Source organism: Borostomias antarcticus (genome assembly GCF_949987555.1).
Source record: "Borostomias antarcticus genome assembly, chromosome: 18".
Classification (NCBI taxonomy): domain Eukaryota; kingdom Metazoa; phylum Chordata; class Actinopteri; order Stomiiformes; family Stomiidae; genus Borostomias; species Borostomias antarcticus.
Window position 1 is genome coordinate 18,290,879 of NC_140251.1, and position 27,189 is coordinate 18,318,067.

Here is a 27,189-nt window from a genome sequence, read left to right on the forward strand (position 1 = left end):
ACCATGGGGACCCGACTAGAGAACAGACGTCATGTTATACTGTAGCCTATATGTTTTGATACACTTTTTAGACACATGCTATATTATTCACATAAGAGCCAAGGAAGAGACAATACAGTCCAGGCCCTGAGACGGGAGCGTGTCTATGTTCCCACAGCCCAATGGTCCCACAGCCCAATGGTCCCACATTACTAAGACTTACTACGGCTGTGGGACCATTGGGCTGTGGGAACATAGAGCTGACCCCCCCTGAGACAACACAATCAGCTGAGACAATACAATCATCCAGGCCCTGGTCATCTCCTGCCTGGACTACTGCAACTCCCTCCTTCCTGGGGCCCTGGCGTCAGCCATTAAACCCCTGGAACTTGTCCAGACTGTAATGTAGCCTATGTAATGTAAAATGTTGTGAAATAAATAAGAAGCCACAATTTAGCACTTCCTTACCGAGTCATTGCGTATTTCCACCCCAGTTTTCTAGCAGCCTTCCCGATGGTCTTGGTAGAGACTTGTGTATTGTGGTCGGACAGCAAGATTTTCTGTATGTCTCTGGCTGACCGCTCGTCATCGGCTTCAAGAAGGTCGTCGATGGTTTGAATGACCTGACTATATAAAAATACAATGAACATTATATGAAAACGGTTAACGGAAAAGGCTATATAATAAAGATAGATGTCGGACAGCTAGAGTGTGCACTTAGAGTCTAGGGCTACTGTACCTTGTCAGTTTCCTAGGCCTGCGGGGTTTGGCCACTGCAGGTGAGTGGCTATAGTGGCGGCGGACTGAAGTAGCGGTCACATCAACCCCCATTGCATTCAAGACCGCTCGTATCTGTGTGGTGGAGTAGCCATTCCCCTGGAGGGTCTTGATCTGCTCACTTTGCTCAGCTGAGATCTTCATCTTCCTGTGAAAGTAGGCTACAGTGAAGCGATGTCAGGTCTGCTGGTGAGCTGCATGATCACAACATTTATATCTTCTCAACGAGGGGGCGGGGAGGAGGGGGAGGGCCAGGCCCACGTCGGGATTGGTTGTGGGAGGGACAATTACAGTAGGCCTAGGCTACAGCAAATGAGACTAGTTTGGTATCTGTTGACTAAATGAACGAATCATTCATTTACTAAACGAAAAGGACAGTTAAATGATTGAAACTTTTTATAAGAACAATCGTTTGTAGGCCTACAATGGGTGTCGTGGTGGCCGCATGTCAACTTATTTTCTAATTCCATTTAACCTAATTCCTAATCGAAAGAATGTAGGCCTAGGTGGTCATTTGATTAGAAAGGAGGTGCACTTTCTGGCGAGTGTTACAGTCGTTTTGGATAAAGACTTCTGCTAATGACTGAAGCCCTAACCTAAATGACTGACCGAATTTGCCCCATAGCCTATAAAGGCTAGTCATGGTTCCCTGAAAACATAGCCTATGACATATTCATTATTTAGGCTATTCATTCATTTCAAACCATTATTTAAAACTCAGAAAATCCATTGAGGGAGACCCTCAATTTATCATTAAATAAACGCAAACCTTTATTTAGACAGGAAAGAACATACTAGACCAGTAGAATAACTATTATGCTACAGCGAGGAAATAGTTGATGGAGTCATGCTGAAGTTTTGTTATTAGGTCCAACTTTAAAATGCAAAGTATAATTCTGATGTATGCTACCTTTTATGTCATTCTGCTGCTGTAACACACAAATCTGATTGATTGATTTTGATTGATTTTATTCATTTTTAAGACAGGGACAAGGTACAGTAGACATTTACCCTATAGAATAGGGAGAGATGCACTGTACAAGGTTATAGCTAAACAGCTAATTTCCACCCGCAGTCCCTGGGCAAATAAATATACAGTCTTAAAATAGTGGGACAAATATGGGTCTCCCATGGGGATTAATAGTTAGGCCTATTTTATTTCATCTTAAAATAGCAAAGACAAATAACTTCTTAAAACGCACGATTAGAACCCAACCTTCAAATGTCCGGTCACTCCCTATAACCTAGGCTATCATAAGGCTTTCGGCTATTTCAATGGCATGCATTGACAATAGCAAATATAAAAAGTTGCATTTACAGGACAATATGACCGATTAGGCCTCGTTCACAATGAATGGATGCAGAAATGTGAACGATTAAAGGCATTCCGTTTTTGGCTATTTGCATTCATTCACTTTAGCAAATAGGCTATTTAAAGTTGACTTTACAGGACAATATAACCGATTAGGCCTATAACATGTTCACAATGAATGGATGGCCAAGCAATTTGAACACTTGATGAAATGCATTCCGATTGCTTCGGCTATTTGGCATTCATTCGCATTAGCAAATAACCTACTTAAATTAGCCTAGCATTTAGAAGACAACATGGCCGATGAGGCCTATAAACTAGGCTATCCAACATTCACAATGAATGCATTTCTGTTTGATATGAAGCCAACGTTCTAATGGCCGGACTATCCCACAAGGCTTTCGGCTATTTCAGTGGCATTGCCATTCATTTCCATTAGCAAATATGTAACGTAGTATTTAGGCTACAGGACAACATAGCCGATGAGGTATCTAACATTCACAATGAATGAATTTCTGTTTGATATCGAATGGCCGGACAATCCCTATAAATTAGGCTATTACCTCTGGTCACCTGCAGGGGGAGTGGGAGGGTCTGTCTCAGAGCAGAGTGGCTTAGTGTGTAAGCAGGAAACTGGAGGAAGTCTCTTCCACACTGAATCTGCACTGCCAGCTATGGGGTGTATCTCAATAGTCTGACAAGGCCTCCTCTCCTATAGTGTCTTCTCCTTTACTCGTATAGGCTACTGATCTGTGCTGAGCCCTGGAGGTGACATGAGGAGAAAATGGCATTTTATGCTATGAATCTTTTTAACCTGGGCTGGTAGGTCTTGTGTGCTATAATTAATCTGAATCTGTATGTAGAGACAGAGTTTGATTTAGAAGTAGAGAATGATTCCTAACTTAGGAACCATTCTCTACTTAAAATCATTTCTGGTAAGATAAGCATTAACTCCCTGTATTATCTCTGGTAAGATAAGCATGAACTCCCTGCATTATCTCTGGTAGCATTAACCCCCTGCGTTATCTCTGGTGAGATAAGCATTAACTCCCTGCATTATCTCTGGTGAGATAAGCATTAACCCCCTGCGTTATCTCTGGTGAGATAAGCATTAACTCCCTGCATTATCTCTGGTAAGATAAGCATTAACTCCCTGCATTATCTCTGGTAAGATGAGCATTAACTCCTTGTATTATCTCTGGTAGCATTAACTCCCTGCATTATCTCTGATAAGATAAGCATTAACTCCCTGCATTATCTCTGGTAAGATGAGCATTAACTCCCTGCATTATCTCTGATAAGATAAACATTAACTCCCTGCATTATCTCTGATAAGATAAGCATTAACTCCCTGTATTATCTCTGGTAAGATAAGCATTAACTCCCTGCATTATCTCTGATAAGATAAGCATTAACTCCCTGCATTATCTCTGATAAGATAAGCATTAACTCCCTGCATTATCTCTGGTAAGATAAGCATTAACTCCCTGCATTATCTCTGGTAAGATAAGCATTAACTCCCTGTATTATCTCTGATAAGATAAGCATGAACTCACATCCATGTACAGAGGGCCCAGGAGGCCACATTTAACACATAGGCCTACTCCCTGTTAGGAGCAGATATTGAGAACTGTACAATAGAACAGACAGTCATGATTATGCTGCAGTTGCAATTGATAATAGGCTTGAAACTCAAACATAGCAGCAACCTGTGGGACCAATTTCTCTGCACTGCTGCCACTGACCAACAGCTAGTAGAATCACCAAGCTCTCCAACTCTGCTTCTCTCGTTAGACAATAGCGCCCTCCTGTGGATATTTCTATAGTTGCATTGCAGCCTTTTAAAGTTAAGTTTTTGAGTTTAGAATGTAGTAGCACCAGAGCTGAGGGGACATTTTCTTCCATTGCAATCTCATTTTCACATCACAATTATGTAAACCCTAAATTGTCTACCTCAAGCTCTATAGGCCTCTATAAAATTGACCGCTTAACTTTCACCCTAAAGATCGCCACTAAAGCCAGCTCTGGCATTTCTACGGGGAGGGTAGGGAAACACAAATGTTTTCCCCTTTTCGCTTACTTAGGAACTATCTACTACTACTTCCCTTTATTCCTTTATTTAAAGGTCCTCTATTACAGTAGGCCCATGCTTTTTTCAACAAGTCAATATAGGTCTCTGGGCACTTTGCTCTCCTGACTTGGCTTTGGCTCTTTCTTCTGTGATGTCACTCTTGTTTTGGCGCGCTGCACTGTGCCCACTTCCGCTTTCTCATCATCCTCATCCTCAATCATAGCATCTTTGATTCTAATCATGTCATACAGCGTTCCAATGTTGCACAATTTACATTTTAATCTAAACTCTGTGACGCTATTATTTTCTTTTAAATATATTCGGACTCTTTTTTTGCATTAGCTGAAGACGTAGGTATCGGGGTCAATTGTTAAGGTTTTTGACTTTCGCTAAATGACTAGGCTAAGTAACCGTTTGCTCAAGGATACTGACATTTGCTGAATAACTTGTATTTGGGTATTAACTACTGACTGATTGTTTGAGCCGAACACAAACGTGAACTTTACAATTTGACATCAATTAACAGAAAGAGCTCGACTTCAACTGACCCCGACAGTGGTGGCAGTTGTGTTAAGTATTCAAAATGGTGCAATAAATTAAATTCAGCCCGTTCTGCTTTGCTCATTCACCAGCAAGATGGTGAATCAGCAGGTAAGATGCTGTGCCATAGACATTCTCACTCGCATCAGAGAAATGATGCAACCATGCTTCTACTGGAATACCCCAGTTAAAGGTAATTCATATTGTAATATACTTGATGGACTGGGGTTTGCAAGACGTTTTGCGTGGGGAGTCGTCAAATCAAACTTCAGTTGTATAGCCCATTTCAAACACAGGCAACACAATGATACAGACACAATATTTTGAAATAAGACACTGTTGGCAATGTTGTTGTTTTTTTTATTTGCATAAAGGGTTCTGTACACACAGGTATGTCATTGAAAAATATGCACAAAACAAAAAATGGCAAACAAGTGTGTACAGTATCAGTAGTGCACTAGTACAAAATATACAGTATATAGCCTGTAATGCAGTATAAAAGTGTAGCCAGTAGTTAACAGGCTCCTGTCCGGCCCCATGCCTTACAGTAGGCTACACACAGGCATGTCATCACTATTTTCAGTTGTCCAGATCGGGGAACACAAATAAAACAGTTGAGTAGAGGTCCCAGGGGGATGTCACATTCCTGACCGGCCACCAGCAACCTCCACCACCTTCGGCAACACTTTCCTGAGATGGTCGATGTACTGATTGCAAGTGTTCCCATCCAGTACCTCATACCAGAACGTTCCAATAGCATGAATCAGCTCCTGTCTGTTGCTGGGTTTCGCTGTGCACCGAACGTACGTCTTCAACTGGTTCCACACCATCTTCATGGGGTTCAGATCTGGAGATCTTGAGAAGAGAAAAAGGTATTTATTGAAAACGAAACACATAGCCTACAAACAATGCACAATAAAACATGAATGACTACAAGTAGGCTACTCCACCATGGAGTGGTAGCCTACAAAACCACAGTAGGCCTACCTTCAAGAAGTCATCGCCTCACCTCTATCCGGTGAAGTTTGTAGGCTAAACAACAACAGACACAATATTAGGCCTACATCAACTTACTCTGCTGGTGTTTTGATCCAATTTATCCCCTCTTCAGCGATGTAAGCTCTAGCTGCAGTGTGCGTGGGCTCGTTGTCTGCAGAAGGAAAGCGAGAAAACAATATTATTTTTTCATTTCAATTTTATTTGGAAGGGACCATGTGCAATTAAAACATAAATGTAAAAACATTTGATGCATCGCACCAGAGTTAGCCTTAGGCTAATTTGCATCTGCAGTCCCTGTAAACAGGTAACAGATAAAAACAACAGACATAATAAGTAAAACAAAGTACAATACAGATGACTTAGCATTACATTAAGACACTCACTCTTTCACATTCATCAGTCATAGCAGCACGTCCAGCCACACAACCACACACTATTAGGCAAACCAATGTAGGCTTAACAGATTTTCCACTCAATGAGTGCTTTGAGTGTAGCCCACCGGTCAAAATGAGAGGACAAATTGGATCAAAACACCACCAAAGTAAGTTGTTTATGTAGGCCTACAGTACCTTGAAAAAAACGATGCGTTGGTCCATTCCAATTGTTTCTAATGTACGGTGCAGCAGCCATTTTTATGATCTCGTTCTCGTAGTAGTTACGATCCATGATACCTGAATAAAAGGGCAACAGTACATTCTTAGATTGGGCCCAAGCTCTACACCAATATATATAGCCCTACAATGGATAACAAGCCCTACACCAATATATATAGCCCTACAATGGATAACAAGCCCTACACCAATATATATATAGCCCTACAATGGATAACAAGCCCTACACTAATATATATAGCCCTACAATGGATAACAAGCCCTACACCAATATATATAGCCCTACAATGGATAACATAGCCTATAAAACGGTACAATGATTAAATAATAGACTATAGGTTACCTTCAAAAATAATCATGGGTCCTCGTCCCTGGCGAGAAATTCCACCCCAGACATGGAGCTTCAGGGGGTGCTTCGGTTTGGGCTTGAAGGAAGCTCTCCCTTTCTTCGAGTAGCAGGTCTGGGCAAAACGCTCAAGGGACACTGTCGTTTTGTCGGTGAAGATGACGTCCTCGAAGCGCTCGCTAGTCGCTATCCACTCTTGTGCCTTCAGCAAACGAAGCTCTTTGTTCCTCTCTGCGACCATGGGGACCCGACTAGAGAACAGACGTCATGTTATACTGTAGCCTATATGTTTTGATACACTTTTTAGACACATGCTATATTATTCACATAAGAGCCAAGGAAGAGACAATACAGTCCAGGCCCTGAGACGGGAGCGTGTCTATGTTCCCACAGCCCAATGGTCCCACATTACTAAGACTTACTAAGGCTGTGGGACCATTGGGCTGTGGGAACATAGAGCTGACCCCCCCTGAGACAACACAATCAGCTGAGACAACACAATCATCCAGGCCCTGGTCATCTCCTGCCTGGACTACTGCAACTCCCTCCTTCCTGGGGCCCTGGCGTCAGCCATTAAACCCCTGGAACTTGTCTAGACTGTAATGTATGTAATGTAAAATGTTGTGAAATAAATAAGAAGCCACAATTTAGCACTTCCTTACCGAGTCATTGCGTATTTCCACCCCATTTTTCTAGCAGCCTTCCCGATGGTCTTGGTAGAGACTTGTGTATTGTGGTCGGACAGCAAGATTTTCTGTATGTCTCTGGCTGACCGCTCGTCATCGGCTTCAAGAAGGTCGTCGATGGTTTGAATGACCTGTCTATATAAAAATACAATGAACATTATATGAAAACGGTTAACGGAAAAGGCTATATAATAAAGATAGATGTCGGACAGCTAGAGTGTGCACTTAGAGTCTAGGGCTACTGTACCTTGTCAGTTTCCTAGGCCTGCGGGGTTTGGCCACTACAGGTGAGTGGCTATAGTGGCGGCGGACTGAAGTAGCGGTCACATCAACCCCCATTGCATTCAAGACCGCTCGTATCTGTGTGGTGGAGTAGCCATTCCCCTGGAGGGTCTTGATCTGCTCACTTTGCTCAGCTGAGATCTTCATCTTCCTGTGAAAGTAGGCTACAGTGAAGCGATGTCAGGTCTGCTGGTGAGGTGAGCTGCATGATCACAACATTTATATCTTCTCAACGAGGGGGCGGGGAGGAGGGGGAGGGCTAGGCCAACGTCGGGATTGGTTGTGGGAGGGACAATTACAGTAGGCCTAGGCTACAGCAAATGAGACTAGTTTGGTATCTGTTGACTAAATGAACGAATCATTAATTTACTAAACGAAAAGGACAGTTAAATGATTGAAACTTTTTATAAGAACAATCGTTTGTAGGCCTACAATGGGTGTCGTGGTGGCCGCATGTCAACTTATTTTCTAATTCCATTAAACCTAATTCCTAATCGAAAGAATGTAGGCCTAGGTGGTCATTTGATTAGAAAGGAGGTGCACTTTCTGGCGAGTGTTACAGTCGTTTTGGATAAAGACTTCTGCTAATGACTGAAGCCCTAACCTAAATGACTGACCGAATTTGCCCCATAGCCTATAAAGGCTAGTCATGGTTCCCTGAAAACATAGCCTATGACATATTCATTATTTAGGCTATTCATTCATTTCAAACCATTATTTAAAACTCAGAAAATCCATTGAGGGAGACCCTCAATTTATCATTAAATAAACGCAAACCTTTATTTAGACAGGAAAGAACATACTAGACCAGTAGAATAACTATTATGCTACAGCGAGGAAATAGTTGATGGAGTCATGCTGAAGTTTTGTTATTAGGTCCAACTTTAAAATGCAAAGTATAATTCTGATGTATGCTACCTTTTATGTCATTCTGCTGCTGTAACACCCAAATCTGATTGATTGATTTTGATTGATTTTATTCATTTTTAAGACAGGGACAAGGTACAGTAGACATTTACCCTATAGAATAGGGAGAGATGCACTGTACAAGGTTATAGCTAAACAGCTAATTTCCACCCGCAGTCCCTGGGCAAATAAATATACATTCTTAAAATAGTGGGACAAATATGGGTCTCCCATGGGGATTAATAGTTAGGCCTATTTTATTTCATCTTAAAATAGCAAAGACAAATAACTTCTTAAAACGCACGATTAGAACCGAACCTTCAAATGTCCGGTCACTCCCTATAACCTAGGCTATCAGGCTTTCGGCTATTTCAATGGCATGCACTGACAATAGCAAATATAAAAAGTTGCATTTACAGGACAATATGACCGATTAGGCCTCGTTCACAATGAATGGATGCAGAAATGTGAACGATTAAAGGCATTCCGTTTTTGGCTATTTGCATTCATTCACTTTAGCAAATAGGCTATTTAAAGTTGACTTTACAGGACAATATAACCGATTAGGCCTATAACATGTTCACAATGAATGGATGGCCAAGCAATTTGAACACTTGATGAAATGCATTCCGATTGCTTCGGCTATTTGGCATTCATTCGCATTAGCAAATAACCTACTTAAATTAGCCTAGCATTTAGAAGACAACATGGCCGATGAGGCCTATAAACTAGGCTATCCAACATTCACAATGAATGCATTTCTGTTTGATATGAAGCCAACGTTCTAATGGCCGGACTATCCCACAAGGCTTTCGGCTATTTCAGTGGCATTGCCATTCATTTCCATTAGCAAATATGTAACGTAGTATTTAGGCTACAGGACAACATAGCCGATGAGGTATCTAACATTCACAATGAATGAATTTCTGTTTGATATCGAATGGCCGGACAATCCCTATAAATTAGGCTATTACCTCTGGTCACCTGCAGGGGGAGTGGGAGGGTCTGTCTCAGAGCAGAGTGGTTTAGTGTGTAAGCAGGAAACTGGAGGAGTCTCTTCCACAATTATTACAATAATTGCATTTAATGTAGACACTGTAGTAAACATACTACTTCTCGTACTACTGGAGGGGGAGATGGGTGGGGAGAGAGAGAGAAATGAAGTTTAATTCAAATGCAACTTCGTGATGTTGAATAAATGTAGTAATTCTGTTATAAGTGCGCCCATCTGTGTTATGATGAATGATATGGTCAGACTAGGCTGCTCCTGCAGCTGTTGGCTGTTATGACTGAACAATGAATTCATACATTTTCAACGATGATCACATGAATGAGAAATGGGTAATTTTCAATAGTATACAGTAGGGTGCTCCTACATCCATAGCACTGGTCTCCAAACGGTCTTCATCAAAACTATGTTTTGTTTGGGTTCGCGGCTATTCAGGGACTGAGGTAGGCCTAATGTTAACGGAACGAGTAGCCAAACCGTTTCGTCAGCACTTTGAGGTTGTGTCTCAAAGTAGGCTACTTTATGAACAGAATAACAGGACCCGGGGGGCTTTAATCGGCCACACGACACCGCTCTCTCTCATCGGATCATGGGCTGTGCACTCGGGGGTCAGGAGCGCAGCACGCCTCTGTCTTGGGCTTCTTTCAAATCCTACTGCTAGCCTACGAGTAGTCTTCAAAATAACAAAAAGCCCTTGAATATGAATGATTCATAGAGAGCGATTACATTTATTTAATTTAGCCAATAATGCCTATCCATCTCTATCAAAAACGTGGACAATTAACGACTGCAGCGCTGTGTGTGTGTGTGTGTGTTTGTTTGTGTGAGATGTGTGTGTTTATGTGTAAAATGTGTGGTATGATGCATTTTGATTGTACAAGTGTACTGAAATCATCAAAAGTCATTTTAGTTTTTTGTATTTTATTGTACCTCAAAAGGGCCCAGCTGGAAAGTGTGACAGCCCAGCTCGACAGCTGCCTTTCCCGTTTGGAAGCACTAATGAAGATACATGCACATGCGAGCCATTGTGACTGTCCAGGACAAGACGATTCAGGTTCTGACTCCTATGATCTGGGGGGCTGTGGACAAGACCCGGCGTCTGAGATGAGTAGGGGCTCCGCCCCCGTGCCACCTGGCGGCGTCACCGAGCCCTTCCCGACACACGAGGGCGAAAGATCAAATGGCAAATCTGAGCTGAACGTTCCTCTCTCGGCCGAGGCTGACTGGCTGCCTGGCTGTCCGAGGCTCTGTTACGAGAGCTCAGACTCTGTGTTGAACAGGGCAGCGGTCACAGCTCCATCTGACACACCACCGTCTGTCACCGGTTCATCTGACACAGCCCTGTCTATCGCCGGTTCATCTGACACAGCCCTGTCTGTCAGCGGTCCATCTGTCAGAACACCACTCTCCCTGAGAAGGACCAGTAGAGCAGATAGCCCCACTAGCGCCTTTTCCACCCCCATGGCGTCTAGTGATGTGCTGGTAAAGGGACAATCCGAGCCGGACGTTCCACGACCACCACCACCACCCAGGGCCCCCTGGAGGCGAGGTCCGGGGCTCTCTCTGCATCATGAGCTCTTTCGCGAGAAGCTTGAAGGAGTCTATCAGAGACCGGCGACTTCCACATCAGACTCTCTGATGAAGAGGGCACCTGACACAGCCCCGTCTGTCACAGCTCCATCTGACAAAGTCCCGTTTGTCACAGGTCCATCTGTCAAACCACCATTCGCGATGACCAAGACCAGTAGAGGAGAAAGCCCCACTAGCCATTTATCCACCCCCATGGTGTCTAGTGGTGTGGCGCAATCTGAGCCGGACGTTCCACGATCGCCCAAGCCCCACTTGAGGCAAGGTCCGGAGTTCTCTCTGCGTGAGAGACTCTTTCGTGAGTTGTTGGAAAAAGTACATCAGAGAGAAGCCACTTCCACATCGGACTCTCTGATGAAGAGGGAACCTGACACAGCCCTGTCTGTCACAGCCCCGTCTGACCCGGTCCCTTCTACCACAGCTCCATCTGTCAGTCCAATACTCTCCATGACCAGGACCTGTAGAGGAGACAGCCCTGCTAACCCTTTATCCATCCCTATGGCGTCTAGTGGTGTGGAGCTAAAGGGACAATCTGAGCCAGACGTTCCATGATCGCCCGAGGCCTACTGGGACAGCCTGGCCGGCACATGACGTTCAAGACACAATACACAACAAATAACCCCACGATGACAGACCGACCAACACCGATCTCCCCAACCACCCACCTACCAACCACATGTCGAGGCCACTGGGACCACTCGGGCTCTTGAGATGACATCTGTCCTCACATCCTGGTCCAAACTACCAGAGTTTAGTTCATCAGCACTGTAGACAGGATTCTTCTTCATCATATCCATGTATGTTGTCTTCAGAGCACCACGTGTGGCTTTACCATGCTTGGGTTCCCAGAGGACAAGGTTTGAAGTGATGAGGTCAGGGCGTTCGCTATGGTCAGCTATCCTTATTCTCCACCGATGTATCTTTGTGTTCATCAGCGGTAGACCAACGTAGAGGTCAACAATGTTCATGTGTTCCATCCACAAGATGTCCTCGGCCGTACAGAGGTAGGTGTAGACTACCCACCTACCTACCTCCTGGGATAGGTAGGTAGATGGGTAGCTAGGTAGGTAGATGGGTAGGTAGGTAGGTAGGTAGGTAGGTAGGTAGGTAGGTAGGTAGGTAGGTGGGTAGGTAGGTAGGTAGGGGGTTGGGTAAGTAGGTAGGTAGGTAGGTAGGTAGATAGATGGGTAGGTAGATGGGTAGGTAGGTAGATGGGTAGGTAGATGGGTAGGTAGGTAGGTAGGTAGGTAGGTAGGTGGGTAGGTAGGTAGGTAGGTAGATGGGTGGGTAGGTAGGTAGGTGGGTGGGTAGGTAGGTCTGTCTGCGCATGCATGTTTGTCATCATTTTTTTCCCCATCATTACAGTGAGTGAGTGGGGGATTGTGGGAAGTGTGGTTCTTAAAACGCAGTGCCGATTTTATCACGACCAGAGGGCCTGCCAAAGTGCCGAGTTATCTCATGTAGCTTTAAGACTGACAGGGTGAGACTGACGAGACAGACCTCGTAAATCCAGCAAGACCAGCTAATGACCAGCCATGGTTTGTAGCTGGCTCTCACCGGATTTACTTTGAATGAAGGAAAGCAATTTATAAACGCTGCTGCTGGTGTTGTATAGTAGGTCTACTGTACATCTTCAAAACACAGTGATAGTTGACACTGTCCAGGGAAATTCTAAAATTTCTACTGGATATTTATAACATGTAACTATGTGTTCTCTGCTTTGGTGCTGTAGCTGTGCTGCTGTGCTTGCTATGGTGACAGTTCACAGGAGAGAGCTACAGTATGTGTAAAACAAGTATGAGTAGCCTACAGGTACATTGGAATTCTTGTAATCGCTTGTCCTTACAGTGTCAGTAGCCTACAAACCAGTTCCTCAGTCCAGTCCTAGGTACTCCACTAGACGTAAAGGTTCCCAAACGGACAATTTACATTACTATCTGTAATCTATCAGTCTATCAGTATCATCCTCATCTACTTACCCCATCCCTTCCCTACTTATCCCATCCGATGACTGTTCATGTCCACGACATAGTCAGTGCAATTAAATAACATGGGTGTGTTATGTACATAGCTAGAATAAATAATCCTGGGGTTGAACTATGACCAAAAAACTAAACTGCTAAATCAATACTCCTTCCATAGTAGCATAACTGTAGTCATGTTCATTTTGAATAAAAAATGGCATGAGTGCATGGATTTATATCATGAATTTATTGTTTAATAATACTACTGCTGCTGCTGGTGGTGGTGGTGGTGTGTGTGAGAGAGAGTGTGTGTGTGTGTGTGTGTGTGTGTGTCTGTAGTGGTGAGGGAGGGGTGAGGGGGGATTGGTTTGGCTACACCCTTCCATCCCCCAGTACAGACTGCCCTCTGGGGAGCTGAAGAAAGCAGTCAGCTTGTCACTGAGGTGCCAGGTGGTATAGGCTGGTGAGGAGGACTGCCAGGTGGTATAGGCTGGTGAGGAGGACTGCCAGGTGGTATAGGCTGGTAAGGAGGACTGCCAGATGGTATAGGCTGGTGAGGAGGACTGCCAGGTGGTATAGGCTGGTGAGGAGGACTGCCAGGTGGTATAGGCTGGTGAGGAGGACTGTCAGGTGGTATAGGCTGGTGAGGAGGACTGCCAGGTGGTATAGGCTGGTGAGGAGGACTGCCAGGTGGTATAGGCTGGTAAGGACTGCCAGGTGGTATAGACTGAAGGAGGACTGCCAGGCTGGTGAGGGGGGCTGCCAGGTGGTGTAGGCTGGAGAGGAGGGCTTGGTTTGCCTACACCCTTCCATCCTGCCAGGCCAAACTGCCCTCTGTGGAGCTGAAGTATGCAGCCAGCTTTTCACAGAGAATGTAGGCATCCCTGGGTCCTCTGTTACCCCCAAGTATCTGTTTTGCTCAAGGAAAAGGGACAAAACAATATCAATAGTAAATATTTAGCTTGTGTTGGAGAAAGGTTGTGTGTGTCTTAATAAAATCAAGAATAATATTACCTGCATATAGGCTACACTGCTAAAATGTTGTAGGCATATAGCATTATGTGGCATGCTTATTGATACTTGGATATCTTATACATGGCCTAATTTGCCTACTAACATTTGTTAACTATGTACTGTTGCCAACTTGAAAACAAACACAATAACTGCGGTTGGTGCATAATGTCTACACCAGATGTTCTTGTTAGCTACAGTACAATGTTTTGCCTACTTGAAAACAAACACTCAAACACTGCGGTTGATTCATAGCCAAACGTTAGGCTACATATTAGCCTACTAACGTCTGTTAACTATGTCGCACTAGCTACGTTATGAGTGCCAGATACAATGTTTTGCCATAAAATGTTGCCTACTTGAAAAGACACTCAAACACTGACACATAGTCTGACACCGCACCACACATAGTAAATTACACACGCCACAAACAATTCTACCGAGCGCACCATACACCCCGCATACCCAAGCCCGATTTAATGCACGGGCTTACCGGGGCTTCAGCCCACTGTGGCCCTTTAGCTGCACAGTCCGCTACGGGCGGCCTGCGTTCCTTGGAGCGGACTCGAAGTGGCTCAAGTTCAAAGCTCCGCTAATATAAGCGCGATTTGATTGGCTCTGTGACTGGAGTATTTACATACCGTGATTTGATTGGCTCTGTGACTGGAGTATTTACATACCGTGATTTGATTGGCTCTGTGACTGGAGTATTTACATACCGTGATTTGATTGGCTCTGTGACTGGAGTATTTACATACCGTGATTTGATTGGCTCTGTGACTGGAGTATTTACATACCGTGATTTGATTGGCTCTGTGACTGGAGTATTTACATACCGTGATTTGATTGGCTCTATGACTGGAGTATTTACATACCGTGATTTGATTGGCTCTGTGACTGGAGTATTTACATACCGTGATTTGATTAGCTGGTGATTTGACTGGCTGCTTGAGTGAAGTTTTGTGAGCGACTTCGACTTGAGAGACGACATAATATAGCCAAAGATGTCAATGGAAACTCAAAGAAAAGTGAAAGTGGGTCGACTAAACGTAAAAAAACAAAGAGATAAATTAGAAAGGGAAACACATTTACTGACAAAAATCCCAAAGTTAACGGGGTATTTCAAAGTAGCTGCAAGTGCTGGGCCTGAGGACGAAGACCCTGCGTCAACATTGGCCGATGAGTCGCCGGCAGTTAGAGCCGAGGAGACGGGCAACATCAGCCACAAGCAGGCTAGGCCTTTTGCACACCAGATATTTAGAGCTTGTAAACGAGAATTACAAGTTTAATTAATAAGGTTGATTAACGTTCTACTCCATTGTAACAGGGCCGTAATCAAAGCTATTAATTACACCGATGTAGGCTACGCCTACGATGGATGCCCTGTCAAAGTAGCTATACCTGCCTGGCTGTGCAACAGGGCTATGCTCTATAGCTAAAGCATAGCTTTACTCGTATTTGAAAATGTAGCGAAAGCTTTAGCTAAATTCAGCTGCTGCAATGCTTCATAAGAAATACCATTCAGATTAATAAGAAAGATGGACCTGTCTTCAGTATTTCCAAACATGGATATAGCCTTAAGGATTTACTTAACTCTGCCTGTATCCAATGCCTCTCGAGAGCGCTCCTTTTCAAAATTCAGACCTCAAAAACAGACTGCGCTCTACAATGGGACAAGAAAGACTCAACCACTTGACATTGATATCTTTGGAAAATGACATTCTGAGAGCCCTTTACTGCTCTAATTAAGAACTTTGCCAGGCGTAAAGCCATGAAGAAGCCTTTTTAAAGGTAAGAATGCATTGAATGCAAATCAAATTTAAACCTAAGGCATTATTAGCCTACCTGCGCGTTTCTATTGATCAGTAGGCTATCTTATGCTTGCTCTACTTGTGAGTGGACAGAATGATGCGTGCAGCCAGGTTGTATGTGATGAATAGGTTTTTGTTCTTGATGCTCGGGGCTTGTGTTGGTGAGGGAGGGGGGTTAAAGGGGGCGTGCCTGCGTCATTAGTTAGATGTTGGCGCTAGAGTGTGGATGTTGAGTTGCTGGACCGGAGTGTGTGCGCCTGGCTTAAGAGTAGAATTGTAAATTTTGACTTATAAATATGAAACTTGGCTCAAATAATAAGCAAATTAATAATACAAATGCTGAGTTGCAGAGATTGTTACAATATAGTGAAATTGTGTGTGTGTGTTGGTAGCAGTGGCGGGGGTGGTGTTGCTGGTGGTGGTGAGGGTACTGTTACTGGGAGGGGGGGGGGGCTAGGAAAATGCCTAGCCCCGGGGCCCATGGGTGCCTTCATGCGGGCCTGCACATGCACACACACACATAGACTGATACACACTCACACACACATGGACACACACAAACACACACATACTGTAGGAGCAGCAACCTTAGCTGGCAGCATCATCTCTGTCTCTCTCTCAATAAACAGTATAAAGGAGAGTTCCCTATGGTGACAAAGAAAGGGACACCATCTTTTATCTTCCGTTGATTAAACCCACCCCCCTCATTTCTCTTCTATTTCAGTACATGCTCAGTTATGGGGTTGGCAAGGAGGTCTACAAACAGGTGAACACTAGACTTCTGTACAGACTTATTAAGGAAATTATCAATCAATCAATGATGTGCATGTGTGTGTGTTTGTTTGTGTGTGTGTGTTTGTTTGTGTGTGTGTGATTGAAACGTCTAGTATGTCCCTAGCACGTCTGTAACGTCTCTCTCTGTCTCTCTCTCTCTCTCCGTCTCACAGACATGCTCCTCCATCCTCATGGCTTCCTCTCCATGGCCGATGACATCAAAGTGGGGATCTTGTTGGGGTTTGCGTCCCTGTCTGAGCAGCCAGTTCTTCACTGGCCTGCCGTCCTAACGGTCACCTGGCTACATAGTTCTGAAGCTGTGCCCACAGACCATAACAAGCACATTTGCTGTATGGAAATATGGTATAAAGCCTGATTAACATTGAGCTGCTGTGTACAGGAAGTCACAGATTCAAAACACAACAAAATATGTACAGTAAGGGTTATGGTTCACCTCACGATAACAGAAACGTATGTGAGAGACTGGGGGAAATTCTACTGATGTAACTGAAATTGTTAGATGTGAAGTGAATGGAAAAGAATGTTAAATCCATTGGGTGTTAATCAAAAAATTACATAAATGATGCATTTTGATTTAATTAGGTTTATTGCATAAGCCTCATTATTATGTATTTCAAACAAATATATTATTAATCTTGAATAACCTGATTATTATGCATTTCAAACAAATATACGTTATGTATTTTGAATACATAATCTGATTATTATGCATTTAAAGCAAATAGACTTTATTTATACTGAATACATAAACCTGGTGATTATGCATTTCAAATAAATAGGTTTTATTACACTGACAAATATGCATCATGTAAAGTTTATTAGGTACATTTATGTTAAAACTACCTAAAGCAAATTCATGGAAATTTGTCATGCAATTAAATTACATAAATCTTAAAAGTTAGGCTTAAATATTTCTGTGAGTGCAGTGTACCAGTAGAGACCAGTGTATCTGGAGGAGCCCAGTGTACCAGTAGGAGACCAGGCCTAGGTCTGTGTGAGTTTCAGAAGAACATCTTCACTCTTCATAGTGTTTATAATCTGATAATCTGCATCCTCTGCTTGCAGTTTGAGGTCTCCTAGCTGAGCTCTGTGCAACACCGCCACTATGTGGTTGACTGCTATCATTGCATGTTGATGAAGGTCTTCGGGTGGCCAGTTAAATAGTGTTACAGAAACATGATAATAACTAGAATAGCCTCTGCCTGTGATGCATTTCGTCAGCATGTACAATTGTTGAATGTGTGCTTTTTTAGTTTAGCAGTTCTATATGGCCAACTTGAAAATGCATGTTGCAGATTAAATATTGATCACCTTGATGAAGCTGAATCTGTTGTAGTGTGAGACCAAGCTGATCAGGGTGCTGTTCTGGGTTTAAAATGACCCGTCATAGGATTTGAATGGGTAAAATGACCCGCTATAGGAAATGAATGGGTAAGACAATATTATGTTCATCCAGCAGATGGAAAACATCCCCATACACACCCACAGCCACAACTCACCTGGGTTACCCGGGTTCTAGGTCTAAAATGAGCCCCCGTTTTATAGTGTTCAAGGCCAAATTTGACTGATCTGTTTTAACTGCTCTTATATGAACACAAAAACCATAAATCCCCAAATGAATGTGAACCACCTGAAGCATTCAGGTCAATACCATTCTCTTGGTGTACACCACATGCTCCCCCACACGTCCATAGTGTGAAACCACTTGGATACTGAAAGTGTAGAGCCATTACCAGTCAATACAAAGTTATTCTAAGTGATCATCTTTATCCTATTAGTGAAACATATCCAGATGAAAATGATTTATTTCAAAACAACAATCCACAAAACACAAAATCAGTGAATGTTTTGATTTGTATGAACATGATGTCAATATGTTATGGCCTTCCAATTAATCCACTTAAAACCTAGCTAGCTAGCTACATTACAATATATTACAGTCATTTAGCTGACACTTATCCAAAGGTACTTACAATAATTGCATTTAAAGTAGTTGCCAGAACTCACAAGTGCATCACCTTTATAAAACAAGTGACTAAGAGCATAATCTAGTGCTGAAGGCAAAGTGAAGAATAGCAAACTAAAAATAGAATAGGTACTTGGTACAGTACTACTCCTGGTAGTACTGTACCTCTTGAAGAGGTCTGTTTTGAGCCTGCAGCGAAAGATGGGCTGCGACTCTACTGTCCTGACGTCAGTGGGTAGTTCATTCCACCACTGTGGGGCCAGGACAGAGAAGAGCCGTGACCGCGTCATTTGACTACAGGGGCCTCGCAGTGACGGGGAAACCAGTCCTCCCGAGGTAGCAGAGTGTAGTGGTCAGGCGGGAGTGTAGGGTTTGATCATGGCCTGGAGGTAAGAGGAAGCTGTTCCTTTCATTGCCCAGCAGGCTAGTATCAGAGTTTTAAACTGGATGTAAGCTGCTACAGGGGGTCAGTGTAGAGAACGGAGAAGGGAGGTTGTGTGAAAAAACTTTGTGGGTGGTTGAAGTCCAGGCACAGAGCAGCTTTCTGGACAAATTCCACAGGTTTAATGGCCAACGCCATGGCCACAGCAAGGAGGGAGTTGCAGTAATCCAGGCGGGAGATGAGAAGGGCCTGGATCAAGGTTATTATGGCTAACGAAAACTAACGAAAAAATGAAAACTAGGTGTGAGAATATATAAACTTTTAGTTTTAAAACAATTAATTTTAGTTGACTGAAATAAAAATTCTTCCACTCATCAATTTTTTGTTTTTTTCCCTCATTCTTCTACTATAAGATGTATACTATCACTATATTAAAGGAGTAGTAAAGGGAAAATGCATGTACCGAGGTGCTCATGTAGGCCCTTGTCATCTCGTGTTTGGACTAGTGCAACTCCCTCCTTGCTGGGGCAACCCTGCCTCGGCCATTAAACCCCTGGAACTTGTCCAGAAAGCTGCTGCTCGCCTGGTGTTCAACCACCCAAGTTCTCCCACAAACTTCCCTTCTCTGTTCTCTACACTGGCTCCCTGTAGCAGCTTAGACTAAGACAATGCACTTAGTCACTTGTTTTAGAAAGGAGATGCACTTGTGAGTTCTGGCAAGTAGTACATTGGCTTTTCCTACGTTAATTTTTTTTTTTTTATAAAAGTGTCAGCTAAGTGAGTGTAATGTAATATAATGTTTACTTCCCAAATCAAATGCATTTGAACATAAGATCTCTGTGGTTATCCCCTACTAGTTTTTCTCTTGTTCACTTTCCTGTGAGTTCTTGGTGGCCAATGAGCTGTTTTTGAGCATTGATCTCTTCCTTCAACCTTAATAAACAGACAAAAACTCTCATTATCATCACATCATTTGGCAAGAATTGAGAAAGTGCATCCAGATGCATTTGCTCCTACCCAAGTATCTCCCTCTCTGTGGAGGTGAGTAAGCGCTCCAAGGTGCTGTTTTTGAGCTCTGTCTGTATCAGCCTTTTCTTTAGACCGTCTCTCTCCCTCAGTCTGAATGTGTCCAGGCGCTCTGCCTCTCTCCCCTGTTTTTGATGGGCATTAATCTCTTCCTTCAACCTTAATAAACAGACAGAAACTCTCATTACCATCAAATCATTTGGCAAGAATTGAGAAGATGCATCCACATTTGCTCCTACCCAAGTATCTCTCTCTCTGTGGAGACAAGTGAGCGCTGCAGGATGTTGTTCTGGATCTCTGTGTGTAACAGACTTTCTTTCAGACCGTCTCTCTCCTCCCTCAGTCTGAATGTCAACAGGCGCTCTGCCTCTCTCCCCTGTTTTTGATGGGCATTGATCTCTTCCTTCAACCTTAATAAACAGATAAACTCTCATTATCATCAAGTAATTTGACAAGAATTGAGAAGGTGCATCCAGGTGCAGGGCCGTCTGGGATATATGAGGCCCTGTGCGAAATAGGCATTGCGAGCCCCCCCCAGAGATGGCTCTGTGTACCCCCGAAACGCCCCCCCCCCCCCATCGACACGCCTCTGTCTCCCCTCCGAAACGCCAGCCCCCCCCCCCCCCCCCCCGACACGGCTCTGAGTCGTGGCAGCGCTAGAATGAAAATAAAGTTCCTGCCTGCCGTGAGGCCCTCTAAAGCACGAGGCCCGGGGCGATCGCACCTTTCGCCCCCCCACTAGCGGCGGCCCTGTCCAGATGCATTTGCTCCTACCCAAGAATCTCCCTCTCTGTGGAGATGAGTAAGCGCTCCAAGGTGCTGTTTTTGCGCTCTGTGTGTATCAGACTTTTCTTTAGACCGTCTCTCTCCTCCCTCAGTCTGAGTATTTCCAGGCGCTCCGCCTCTCTCCCCTGTTTTTGATGGGCATTGAACTCTTCCTTCAACCTTAATAAACAGACAGAAACTCTCATTACCATCAAATCATTTGGCAAGAATTGAGAAGATGCATCCACATTTGCTCCTACCCAAGTATCTCTCTCTCTGTGGAGACAAGTGAGCGCTGCAGGATGTTGTTCTGGATCTCTGTGTGTAACAGACTTTCTTTCAGACCGTCTCTCTCCTCCCTCAGTCTGAATGTCAACAGGCGCTCTGCCTCTCTCCCCTGTTTTTGATGGGCATTGATCTCTTCCTTCAACCTTAATAAACAGACAAACTCTCATTATCATCAAGTAATTTGACAAGAATTGAGAAGGTGCATCCAGGTGCAGGGCCGTCTGGGATATATGAGGCCCTGTGCGAAATAGGCATTGCGAGCCCCCCCCAGAGATGGCTCTGTGTACCCCCCGAAACGCCCCCCCCCCCATCGACACGCCTCTGTCTCCCCTCCGAAACGCCAGCCCCCCCCCCCGACACGGCTCTGAGTCGTGGTAGCGCTAGAATGAAAATAAAGTTCCTGCCTGCCGCGAGGCCCTCTAAAGCGCGAGGCCCGGGGCGACCGCCACCTTTCACCCCCCCCTGGCGGCGGCCCTGTCCAGATGCATTTGCTCCTACCCAAGTATCTCCCTCTCTGTGGAGACAAGTGAGCTCTGTAGGTTGCTGTTCTGGATCTTTGTCAGTATCAGACTTTTCTTTAGACCGTCTCCCTCCTCCCTCAGTCTGAGTATTTCCAGGCGCTCCGCTGCTCTCCCCTGTTTTTGAGCATTGATCTCTTCCTTCAACCTTAATAAACAGACAGAAACTCTCATTATCATCACATCATTTGGCAAGAATTGAGAAGGTGCATCCACATGCATTTGCTCCTACCCAAGTATCTCCCTCTCTGTGGAGGTGAGTGAGTGCTCCAAGGTGCTGTTTTTGAGCTCTGTGTGGAACAGACTTTTCCTTAGACCGTATCGTGTCTCCCGGTGGGCCACCTCTCTCCCCAGGCGATCAGCAGCCCGGGACGTCTCCAGGCCTCGCAGTCTCTCCACCTCTCTCTCCAGACCTCCCAGTCTCTCCACCCCTCTCTCCAGGCCTCGCAGCCTCTCACTGAGCGCTCTGTTCTCCTTATACTGTGGGAAGACACACAAGCTTTCCACTTGACACAGCAAAACTCCCTGGCTTTGTTCCAAATCGCATACTTCTTCTTTTCACTGCTAGTACGTATTACAGCTGCCCTTATGAAGTATGTACTTTGAATGCAGTATGCATACGAATGGGACATACTAGCCTACTTCAAGCTAAGTATAACAGGAGATGTAAAAGCAGGCTAAAAGACTTGTGTGTGACGCGCTGTGTGACAGGACATATGGTGCGTTCAAGACAATACAGGACTCAGGAATTCCCAAGTTGGGAATCCTGACCCCCAACGTCATTGCATTCATGACGATTTTAACGCGGGAGAAAAAAGTAAGTAACGAAACTAGCTAGCTCTAAACTAGCAAACATTAGCTACGTTATGTTAGCCAGCAAAACAGCTGGCTAACTAATTTCACCAGTAAAATAGCTGTTAAAGTCCACATATTGCTATAATCAGAGAGACATTGTACTGTTGTAGTATTTTAAAAATGTTACTAATAAAGCCAAGGTTTGTAATATTTCCTGTCATCGTGCTCTGTTGTGTAAGTGGGGGATCAGTTGAACTTTGACAATTTCTTAGCGTTTAATATCATTTCATTATGTTTTTTTTTTTTTTACCTCTCTACCTCTCAAATCAAGATTCAGCTTGGGTACAAATATGTTAACTTAGCTCCTAATAAACATCCATATTCACAGCCACAGTGCTCACCTGCTCATTGATCCTGCGCTGCAGCTGCATGATCCTCTTGCTCTTGGCAACATCCAGCTTCCTGAGGCGCTCGGCCGAGCGTGCCTCCGCCTTCAACTTCTCCCGCCTCCTCCTGCCCATGACGCGACGGACGCAGCTCTGTCGCAGGACCACGGACGCCACAATTCATTGTTTTAAGGTTCAAAATATTGAAATGAAAAGACAAGAATCTCCCAAAGTGAGGTTAAGATACAGCTGGCTCACCTGAACGTTCAGGGACTTCTCTTGTTTTTGAAGGAGCTGCTTCAGGGTGTCCTGCTGGTGCTTCTCTGTGTTGAGGGGCAGGTCGTGGCGCTCCAGATGGCTGTTGATCAACTTGCTAAATGCAAGGCTCACCTTTTGTCCTGCTCTCAGGGTGCATCTCCACGACAACTTAAGGACGATACTAACGATGACCTCTATGACTATGTCCTTGAGAGCGGTCCATTCCGGCACGACAAAAGGGAGCAAGTCCAAATACCCTTCACAAAAAAGTATGTAGAGCAGACCGGCCACGTACAGCTGGGAGAAGGGAACCCGATGCCTTCCATGCACCATCTCTCTGATTCTCAGGAGGATGCTGCTCCATGGAAGCTTGAAAACCATGCTAGTGATATCCTTGATGACTATGAGCCGAAGAATGATCCAAAGCAACTCTCTTAACCTGGACCCTGGCCTCCATTTCACTGCCATGACAGAGCTGTGCATGTCCTGTGTTGTGCACGCCTGTGCCTCCAGAGATCCTATAGACACAGAATGAGTGAATTAGTGACAAAGTGCACATAAATGAAGGCTAGCATATCTCAACACTTTCAAAATGTTTGGACATAACACATACCGTTACATACTCCAGCAGAATGCTCTAGAGCAGAATCGAGGGTATCGTGATGGCTCCCATCCTGTATTAATCAAAGAAGCATTTTAGTGGCACTTTTCCTGAAGTTGACATTAATTGGTCCATTAATAACCAACTAGGCATCTACTTCACCTACCTTTCTGTCGAACATCACGCCATCAATTCAACATTAAATTTAGAGGTCCAAAACTCTATCACTATCACTGAGATCGTCTTCTCAGACAGCTTTTAGAAAGCAACTGAGGGACTATTTAATACTGACATAATAATATAATTTATCATTTTGATCCTTGCAACTATATTCAGTTCTATGTTGGTTGTTTTTTTGTCACTCCCATTCATTTTTATTCCTTTTTTTCCCATTACTTTTGGTCTCTTTTTTGTCCCTCTGTTTTGTGCTAGCCTACAGGGCAATGGAAGGAACAGCTCCATCCTACATGCATCAGGCACGACATGCCTCATACCTCATAACTGAGGGTTGCCAGGTTGGAGGGGGGCTCCTCCTCTACAGCTGGCACCGTGGAAAATCCATCCTGCACAGTGTCCGGCCTGAACCGCTCCGAAAGGACATCATCTGTGGCCTCCACTGGCTGTATAGGAAAAAAAAAACTGTTATCACAGACTACATTTCCCATCTCCCATTGGGGTTATCAGAACTGTTGTGATGAGACATTCATGATGATAATGACAAGGATGCCAGATTAACTGAACTTCTTCTACAATATCAATATTTCGGTAATGATATTGGGGGACTAATGCTGTTGTGTAATTGACCAATGTTGCATACTGTACGTCATTGCTGAATACGTACAGCCTAGAGCTACAGGACCTAATGGAAATGTAAACACCAGTACATTGCACTTTGCCTTCAGCACTAGATTATGCTCTTATCACCTGTTTTAGAAAGAAGATGCACTTGTGAGTTCTGGCAAGAAGTAGTACATTGGCTTTTTCCTACGTTAAATGCAATTATTGTTAGTCACTTTGGATAAAAGTGTCTGCTAAATGACTGTAATGTACTGTAATGTAATGTACAGTAACAGTGAAACCAGCGAACAGAGAAACCAAGTTCTCCATTGAAGAGAGCCTGGTGATGCAAGGTTAGGTGGAACAAACTGACCACTGACGTCAGGACAGCAGAGTCGCTGCCCATCTTTCGCCACCGGCTCAAAACGGTACCAGCAGAACCACACCAGTGGTACCAGTCTGTACTGTACCAGCAGACGCAGACAACTGGTACCAGGCTGTACCAGCAGCTGGACCGAAGAGATGCCTGAGCAGAGCCTCCTGGTAGAGCAGAGCCTCCAGAGGAGAGGTATACCTTGGCCTAAGAAGGCTCTGGGAAACGCATCGCCACCTAGAGGGGGACCTAACGACGTTCTTACGATGAACGTTGCGCTACGATGCCTCTGGGAAACGCAACCCTGGGGAGTAACAGTAGGCCTACACTGACTACGCTAAATCCTTTGGATAAAAGGGTCTGCTAAATGACTGTAATGTAATGTAATGTAGACTAAATGTAATTGCATTGTAGTTACTACTATAACAGCCGCGAGTGTAGCCTACAGACGTAACGGAGAATAGCCAGTTTGCGCGCTGTGCGCATGCGTGCTGGAGCAAGTGGTGAAGCTATTTCGTTTCTAAAGACGTTTCTAAAGATCATATTACAGAGGCATATGAAAAACCACAACAAGCCCTCGCTCTATGTAAGCACAACTAGCGATTCATAAAGACAGATTGATGACAACAACCGTTTCGCGGCAGAAAATAGATTTTTTAGAAGCTGCATTCTCAGTGCCCCGTCGCCGCCATTACATGGATATACTGGCCCGCGCTGGATTTTACATTTCTTCTACAGGCCTCCGAAATATATATTTATAGAATTATCTACACACCAACATTAGCTATTATAGGCCTACTTACATCCCTATCCCAAACGTCTGTCTCAGAAGTTTGAGAGTTAAACGCCGTGTCAAAGATCTTCACAGCTTCTCCCTCAACATCACTGACCGTCTCGTAGATTGAAGTAAAATAAATCTGTTGTGAAAATAGAAACGTTATGAAAACAACTACACGAGCTATAGACATGCTGCTGGCGTTATCCGAATGTGCTTGGGCAGGTAGAAGTGGACACTCATAAGATAATAGATTTCTTTTGTTACATCGGCAAATGTAGCCTAGATGTCTTTTGTTACATCACAATGGGTGGATTTTCACAGTCTAGGCTGATTAATATAATGGAATACTCAACATAGTTAATGGAATACTCAGCATAGTTCATAGTAGGCTACAGTAGTAGTAGTAATAATAATAATAATAATAATAATAAGTAAATAAGAAGAATAATTTTCTACATTTGCAGTAAAAATTACAATTTACAATAACACTCCAACACAAAACTTTGTTGAAATGCCCTTTAAGCATAGGCCTATTGCTCATCTTCAATAATGTATTTGAACTTTTAGAACAAAACTATTCTGTGAGTTGTTTTGGGCATTTTTGGACTGCACCCCACAATGGCGGAAATGCTAACTTTTTAGCCTTAACGTCATACCTCTCCACCAATACATCCATGCTCTCCACTCACCACCGTCTCTGCTCACTGATGCTGCGGACAGCGCCAGTGTAGTGAGTGGTAGTGGAGCGACAGCGCCGCCTAGGGACTTCCACAGGAACTATAGCCATAATGTTTCCTACACACGAGCCTTCAACTAAATGAAGCACAGAGACAGGGATTCACAGATAACAATTTTATTATTACAAAATATGAACGACGACTGAACCTATCAAACAAAGTGTGAGGGCAGAGACGCTCCATTCAAATCCAAGAAACGAATACAAAAAGGACACTATCAAGACCCTGAAGCTTGATTTCTAGATATGTTGTATTTTGCACAATTTACAGTAGGCTCAACATATGTTTGCATTACTAGGCAACCTATTTAGACTTGTTTATTCATTCTTACCCTTTGTATATTTTGATATGTTTACTGTACATTTGTATTTAACTAGGCCTATATTTGTTATTTTCCCTGAGATCCATGGGCCAACGTGAAGACCGTCCTGCTCTACGGCTCCGATATGTTGAAGACAACCGAGGGCCTCTCAAGAAAGATCCAGGTTCTTGTTAACAAATGCCTGCGTTACATCCTCAAGCTATGGTGGCCCATCAAGACCATAAATGAGGAGCTGTGAGGGATCACAAACCAGGACGACATAGCTACCACCGTCAAAAGGAGAAAGTGGAATTAAGATAGGTCACACCCTTAGGAAGGACTCAAATAACATCACGAGACAGACCCTGGACTGCAATCCACAGGGAAAGAGGAAACAGGGTTGGCCAAGAAACCTGGAGACGCTCCACACTCCAAGACCTGAAGAACATTGGAGTGAGCTGGCAGGAAGCCCAGGCCCAGAAGAGAGAGAGATGGAGAGCTCTGGTGGACGCCCTATGCCCCTGAACGGGGTCAAGAGGACTAAGTCACTAA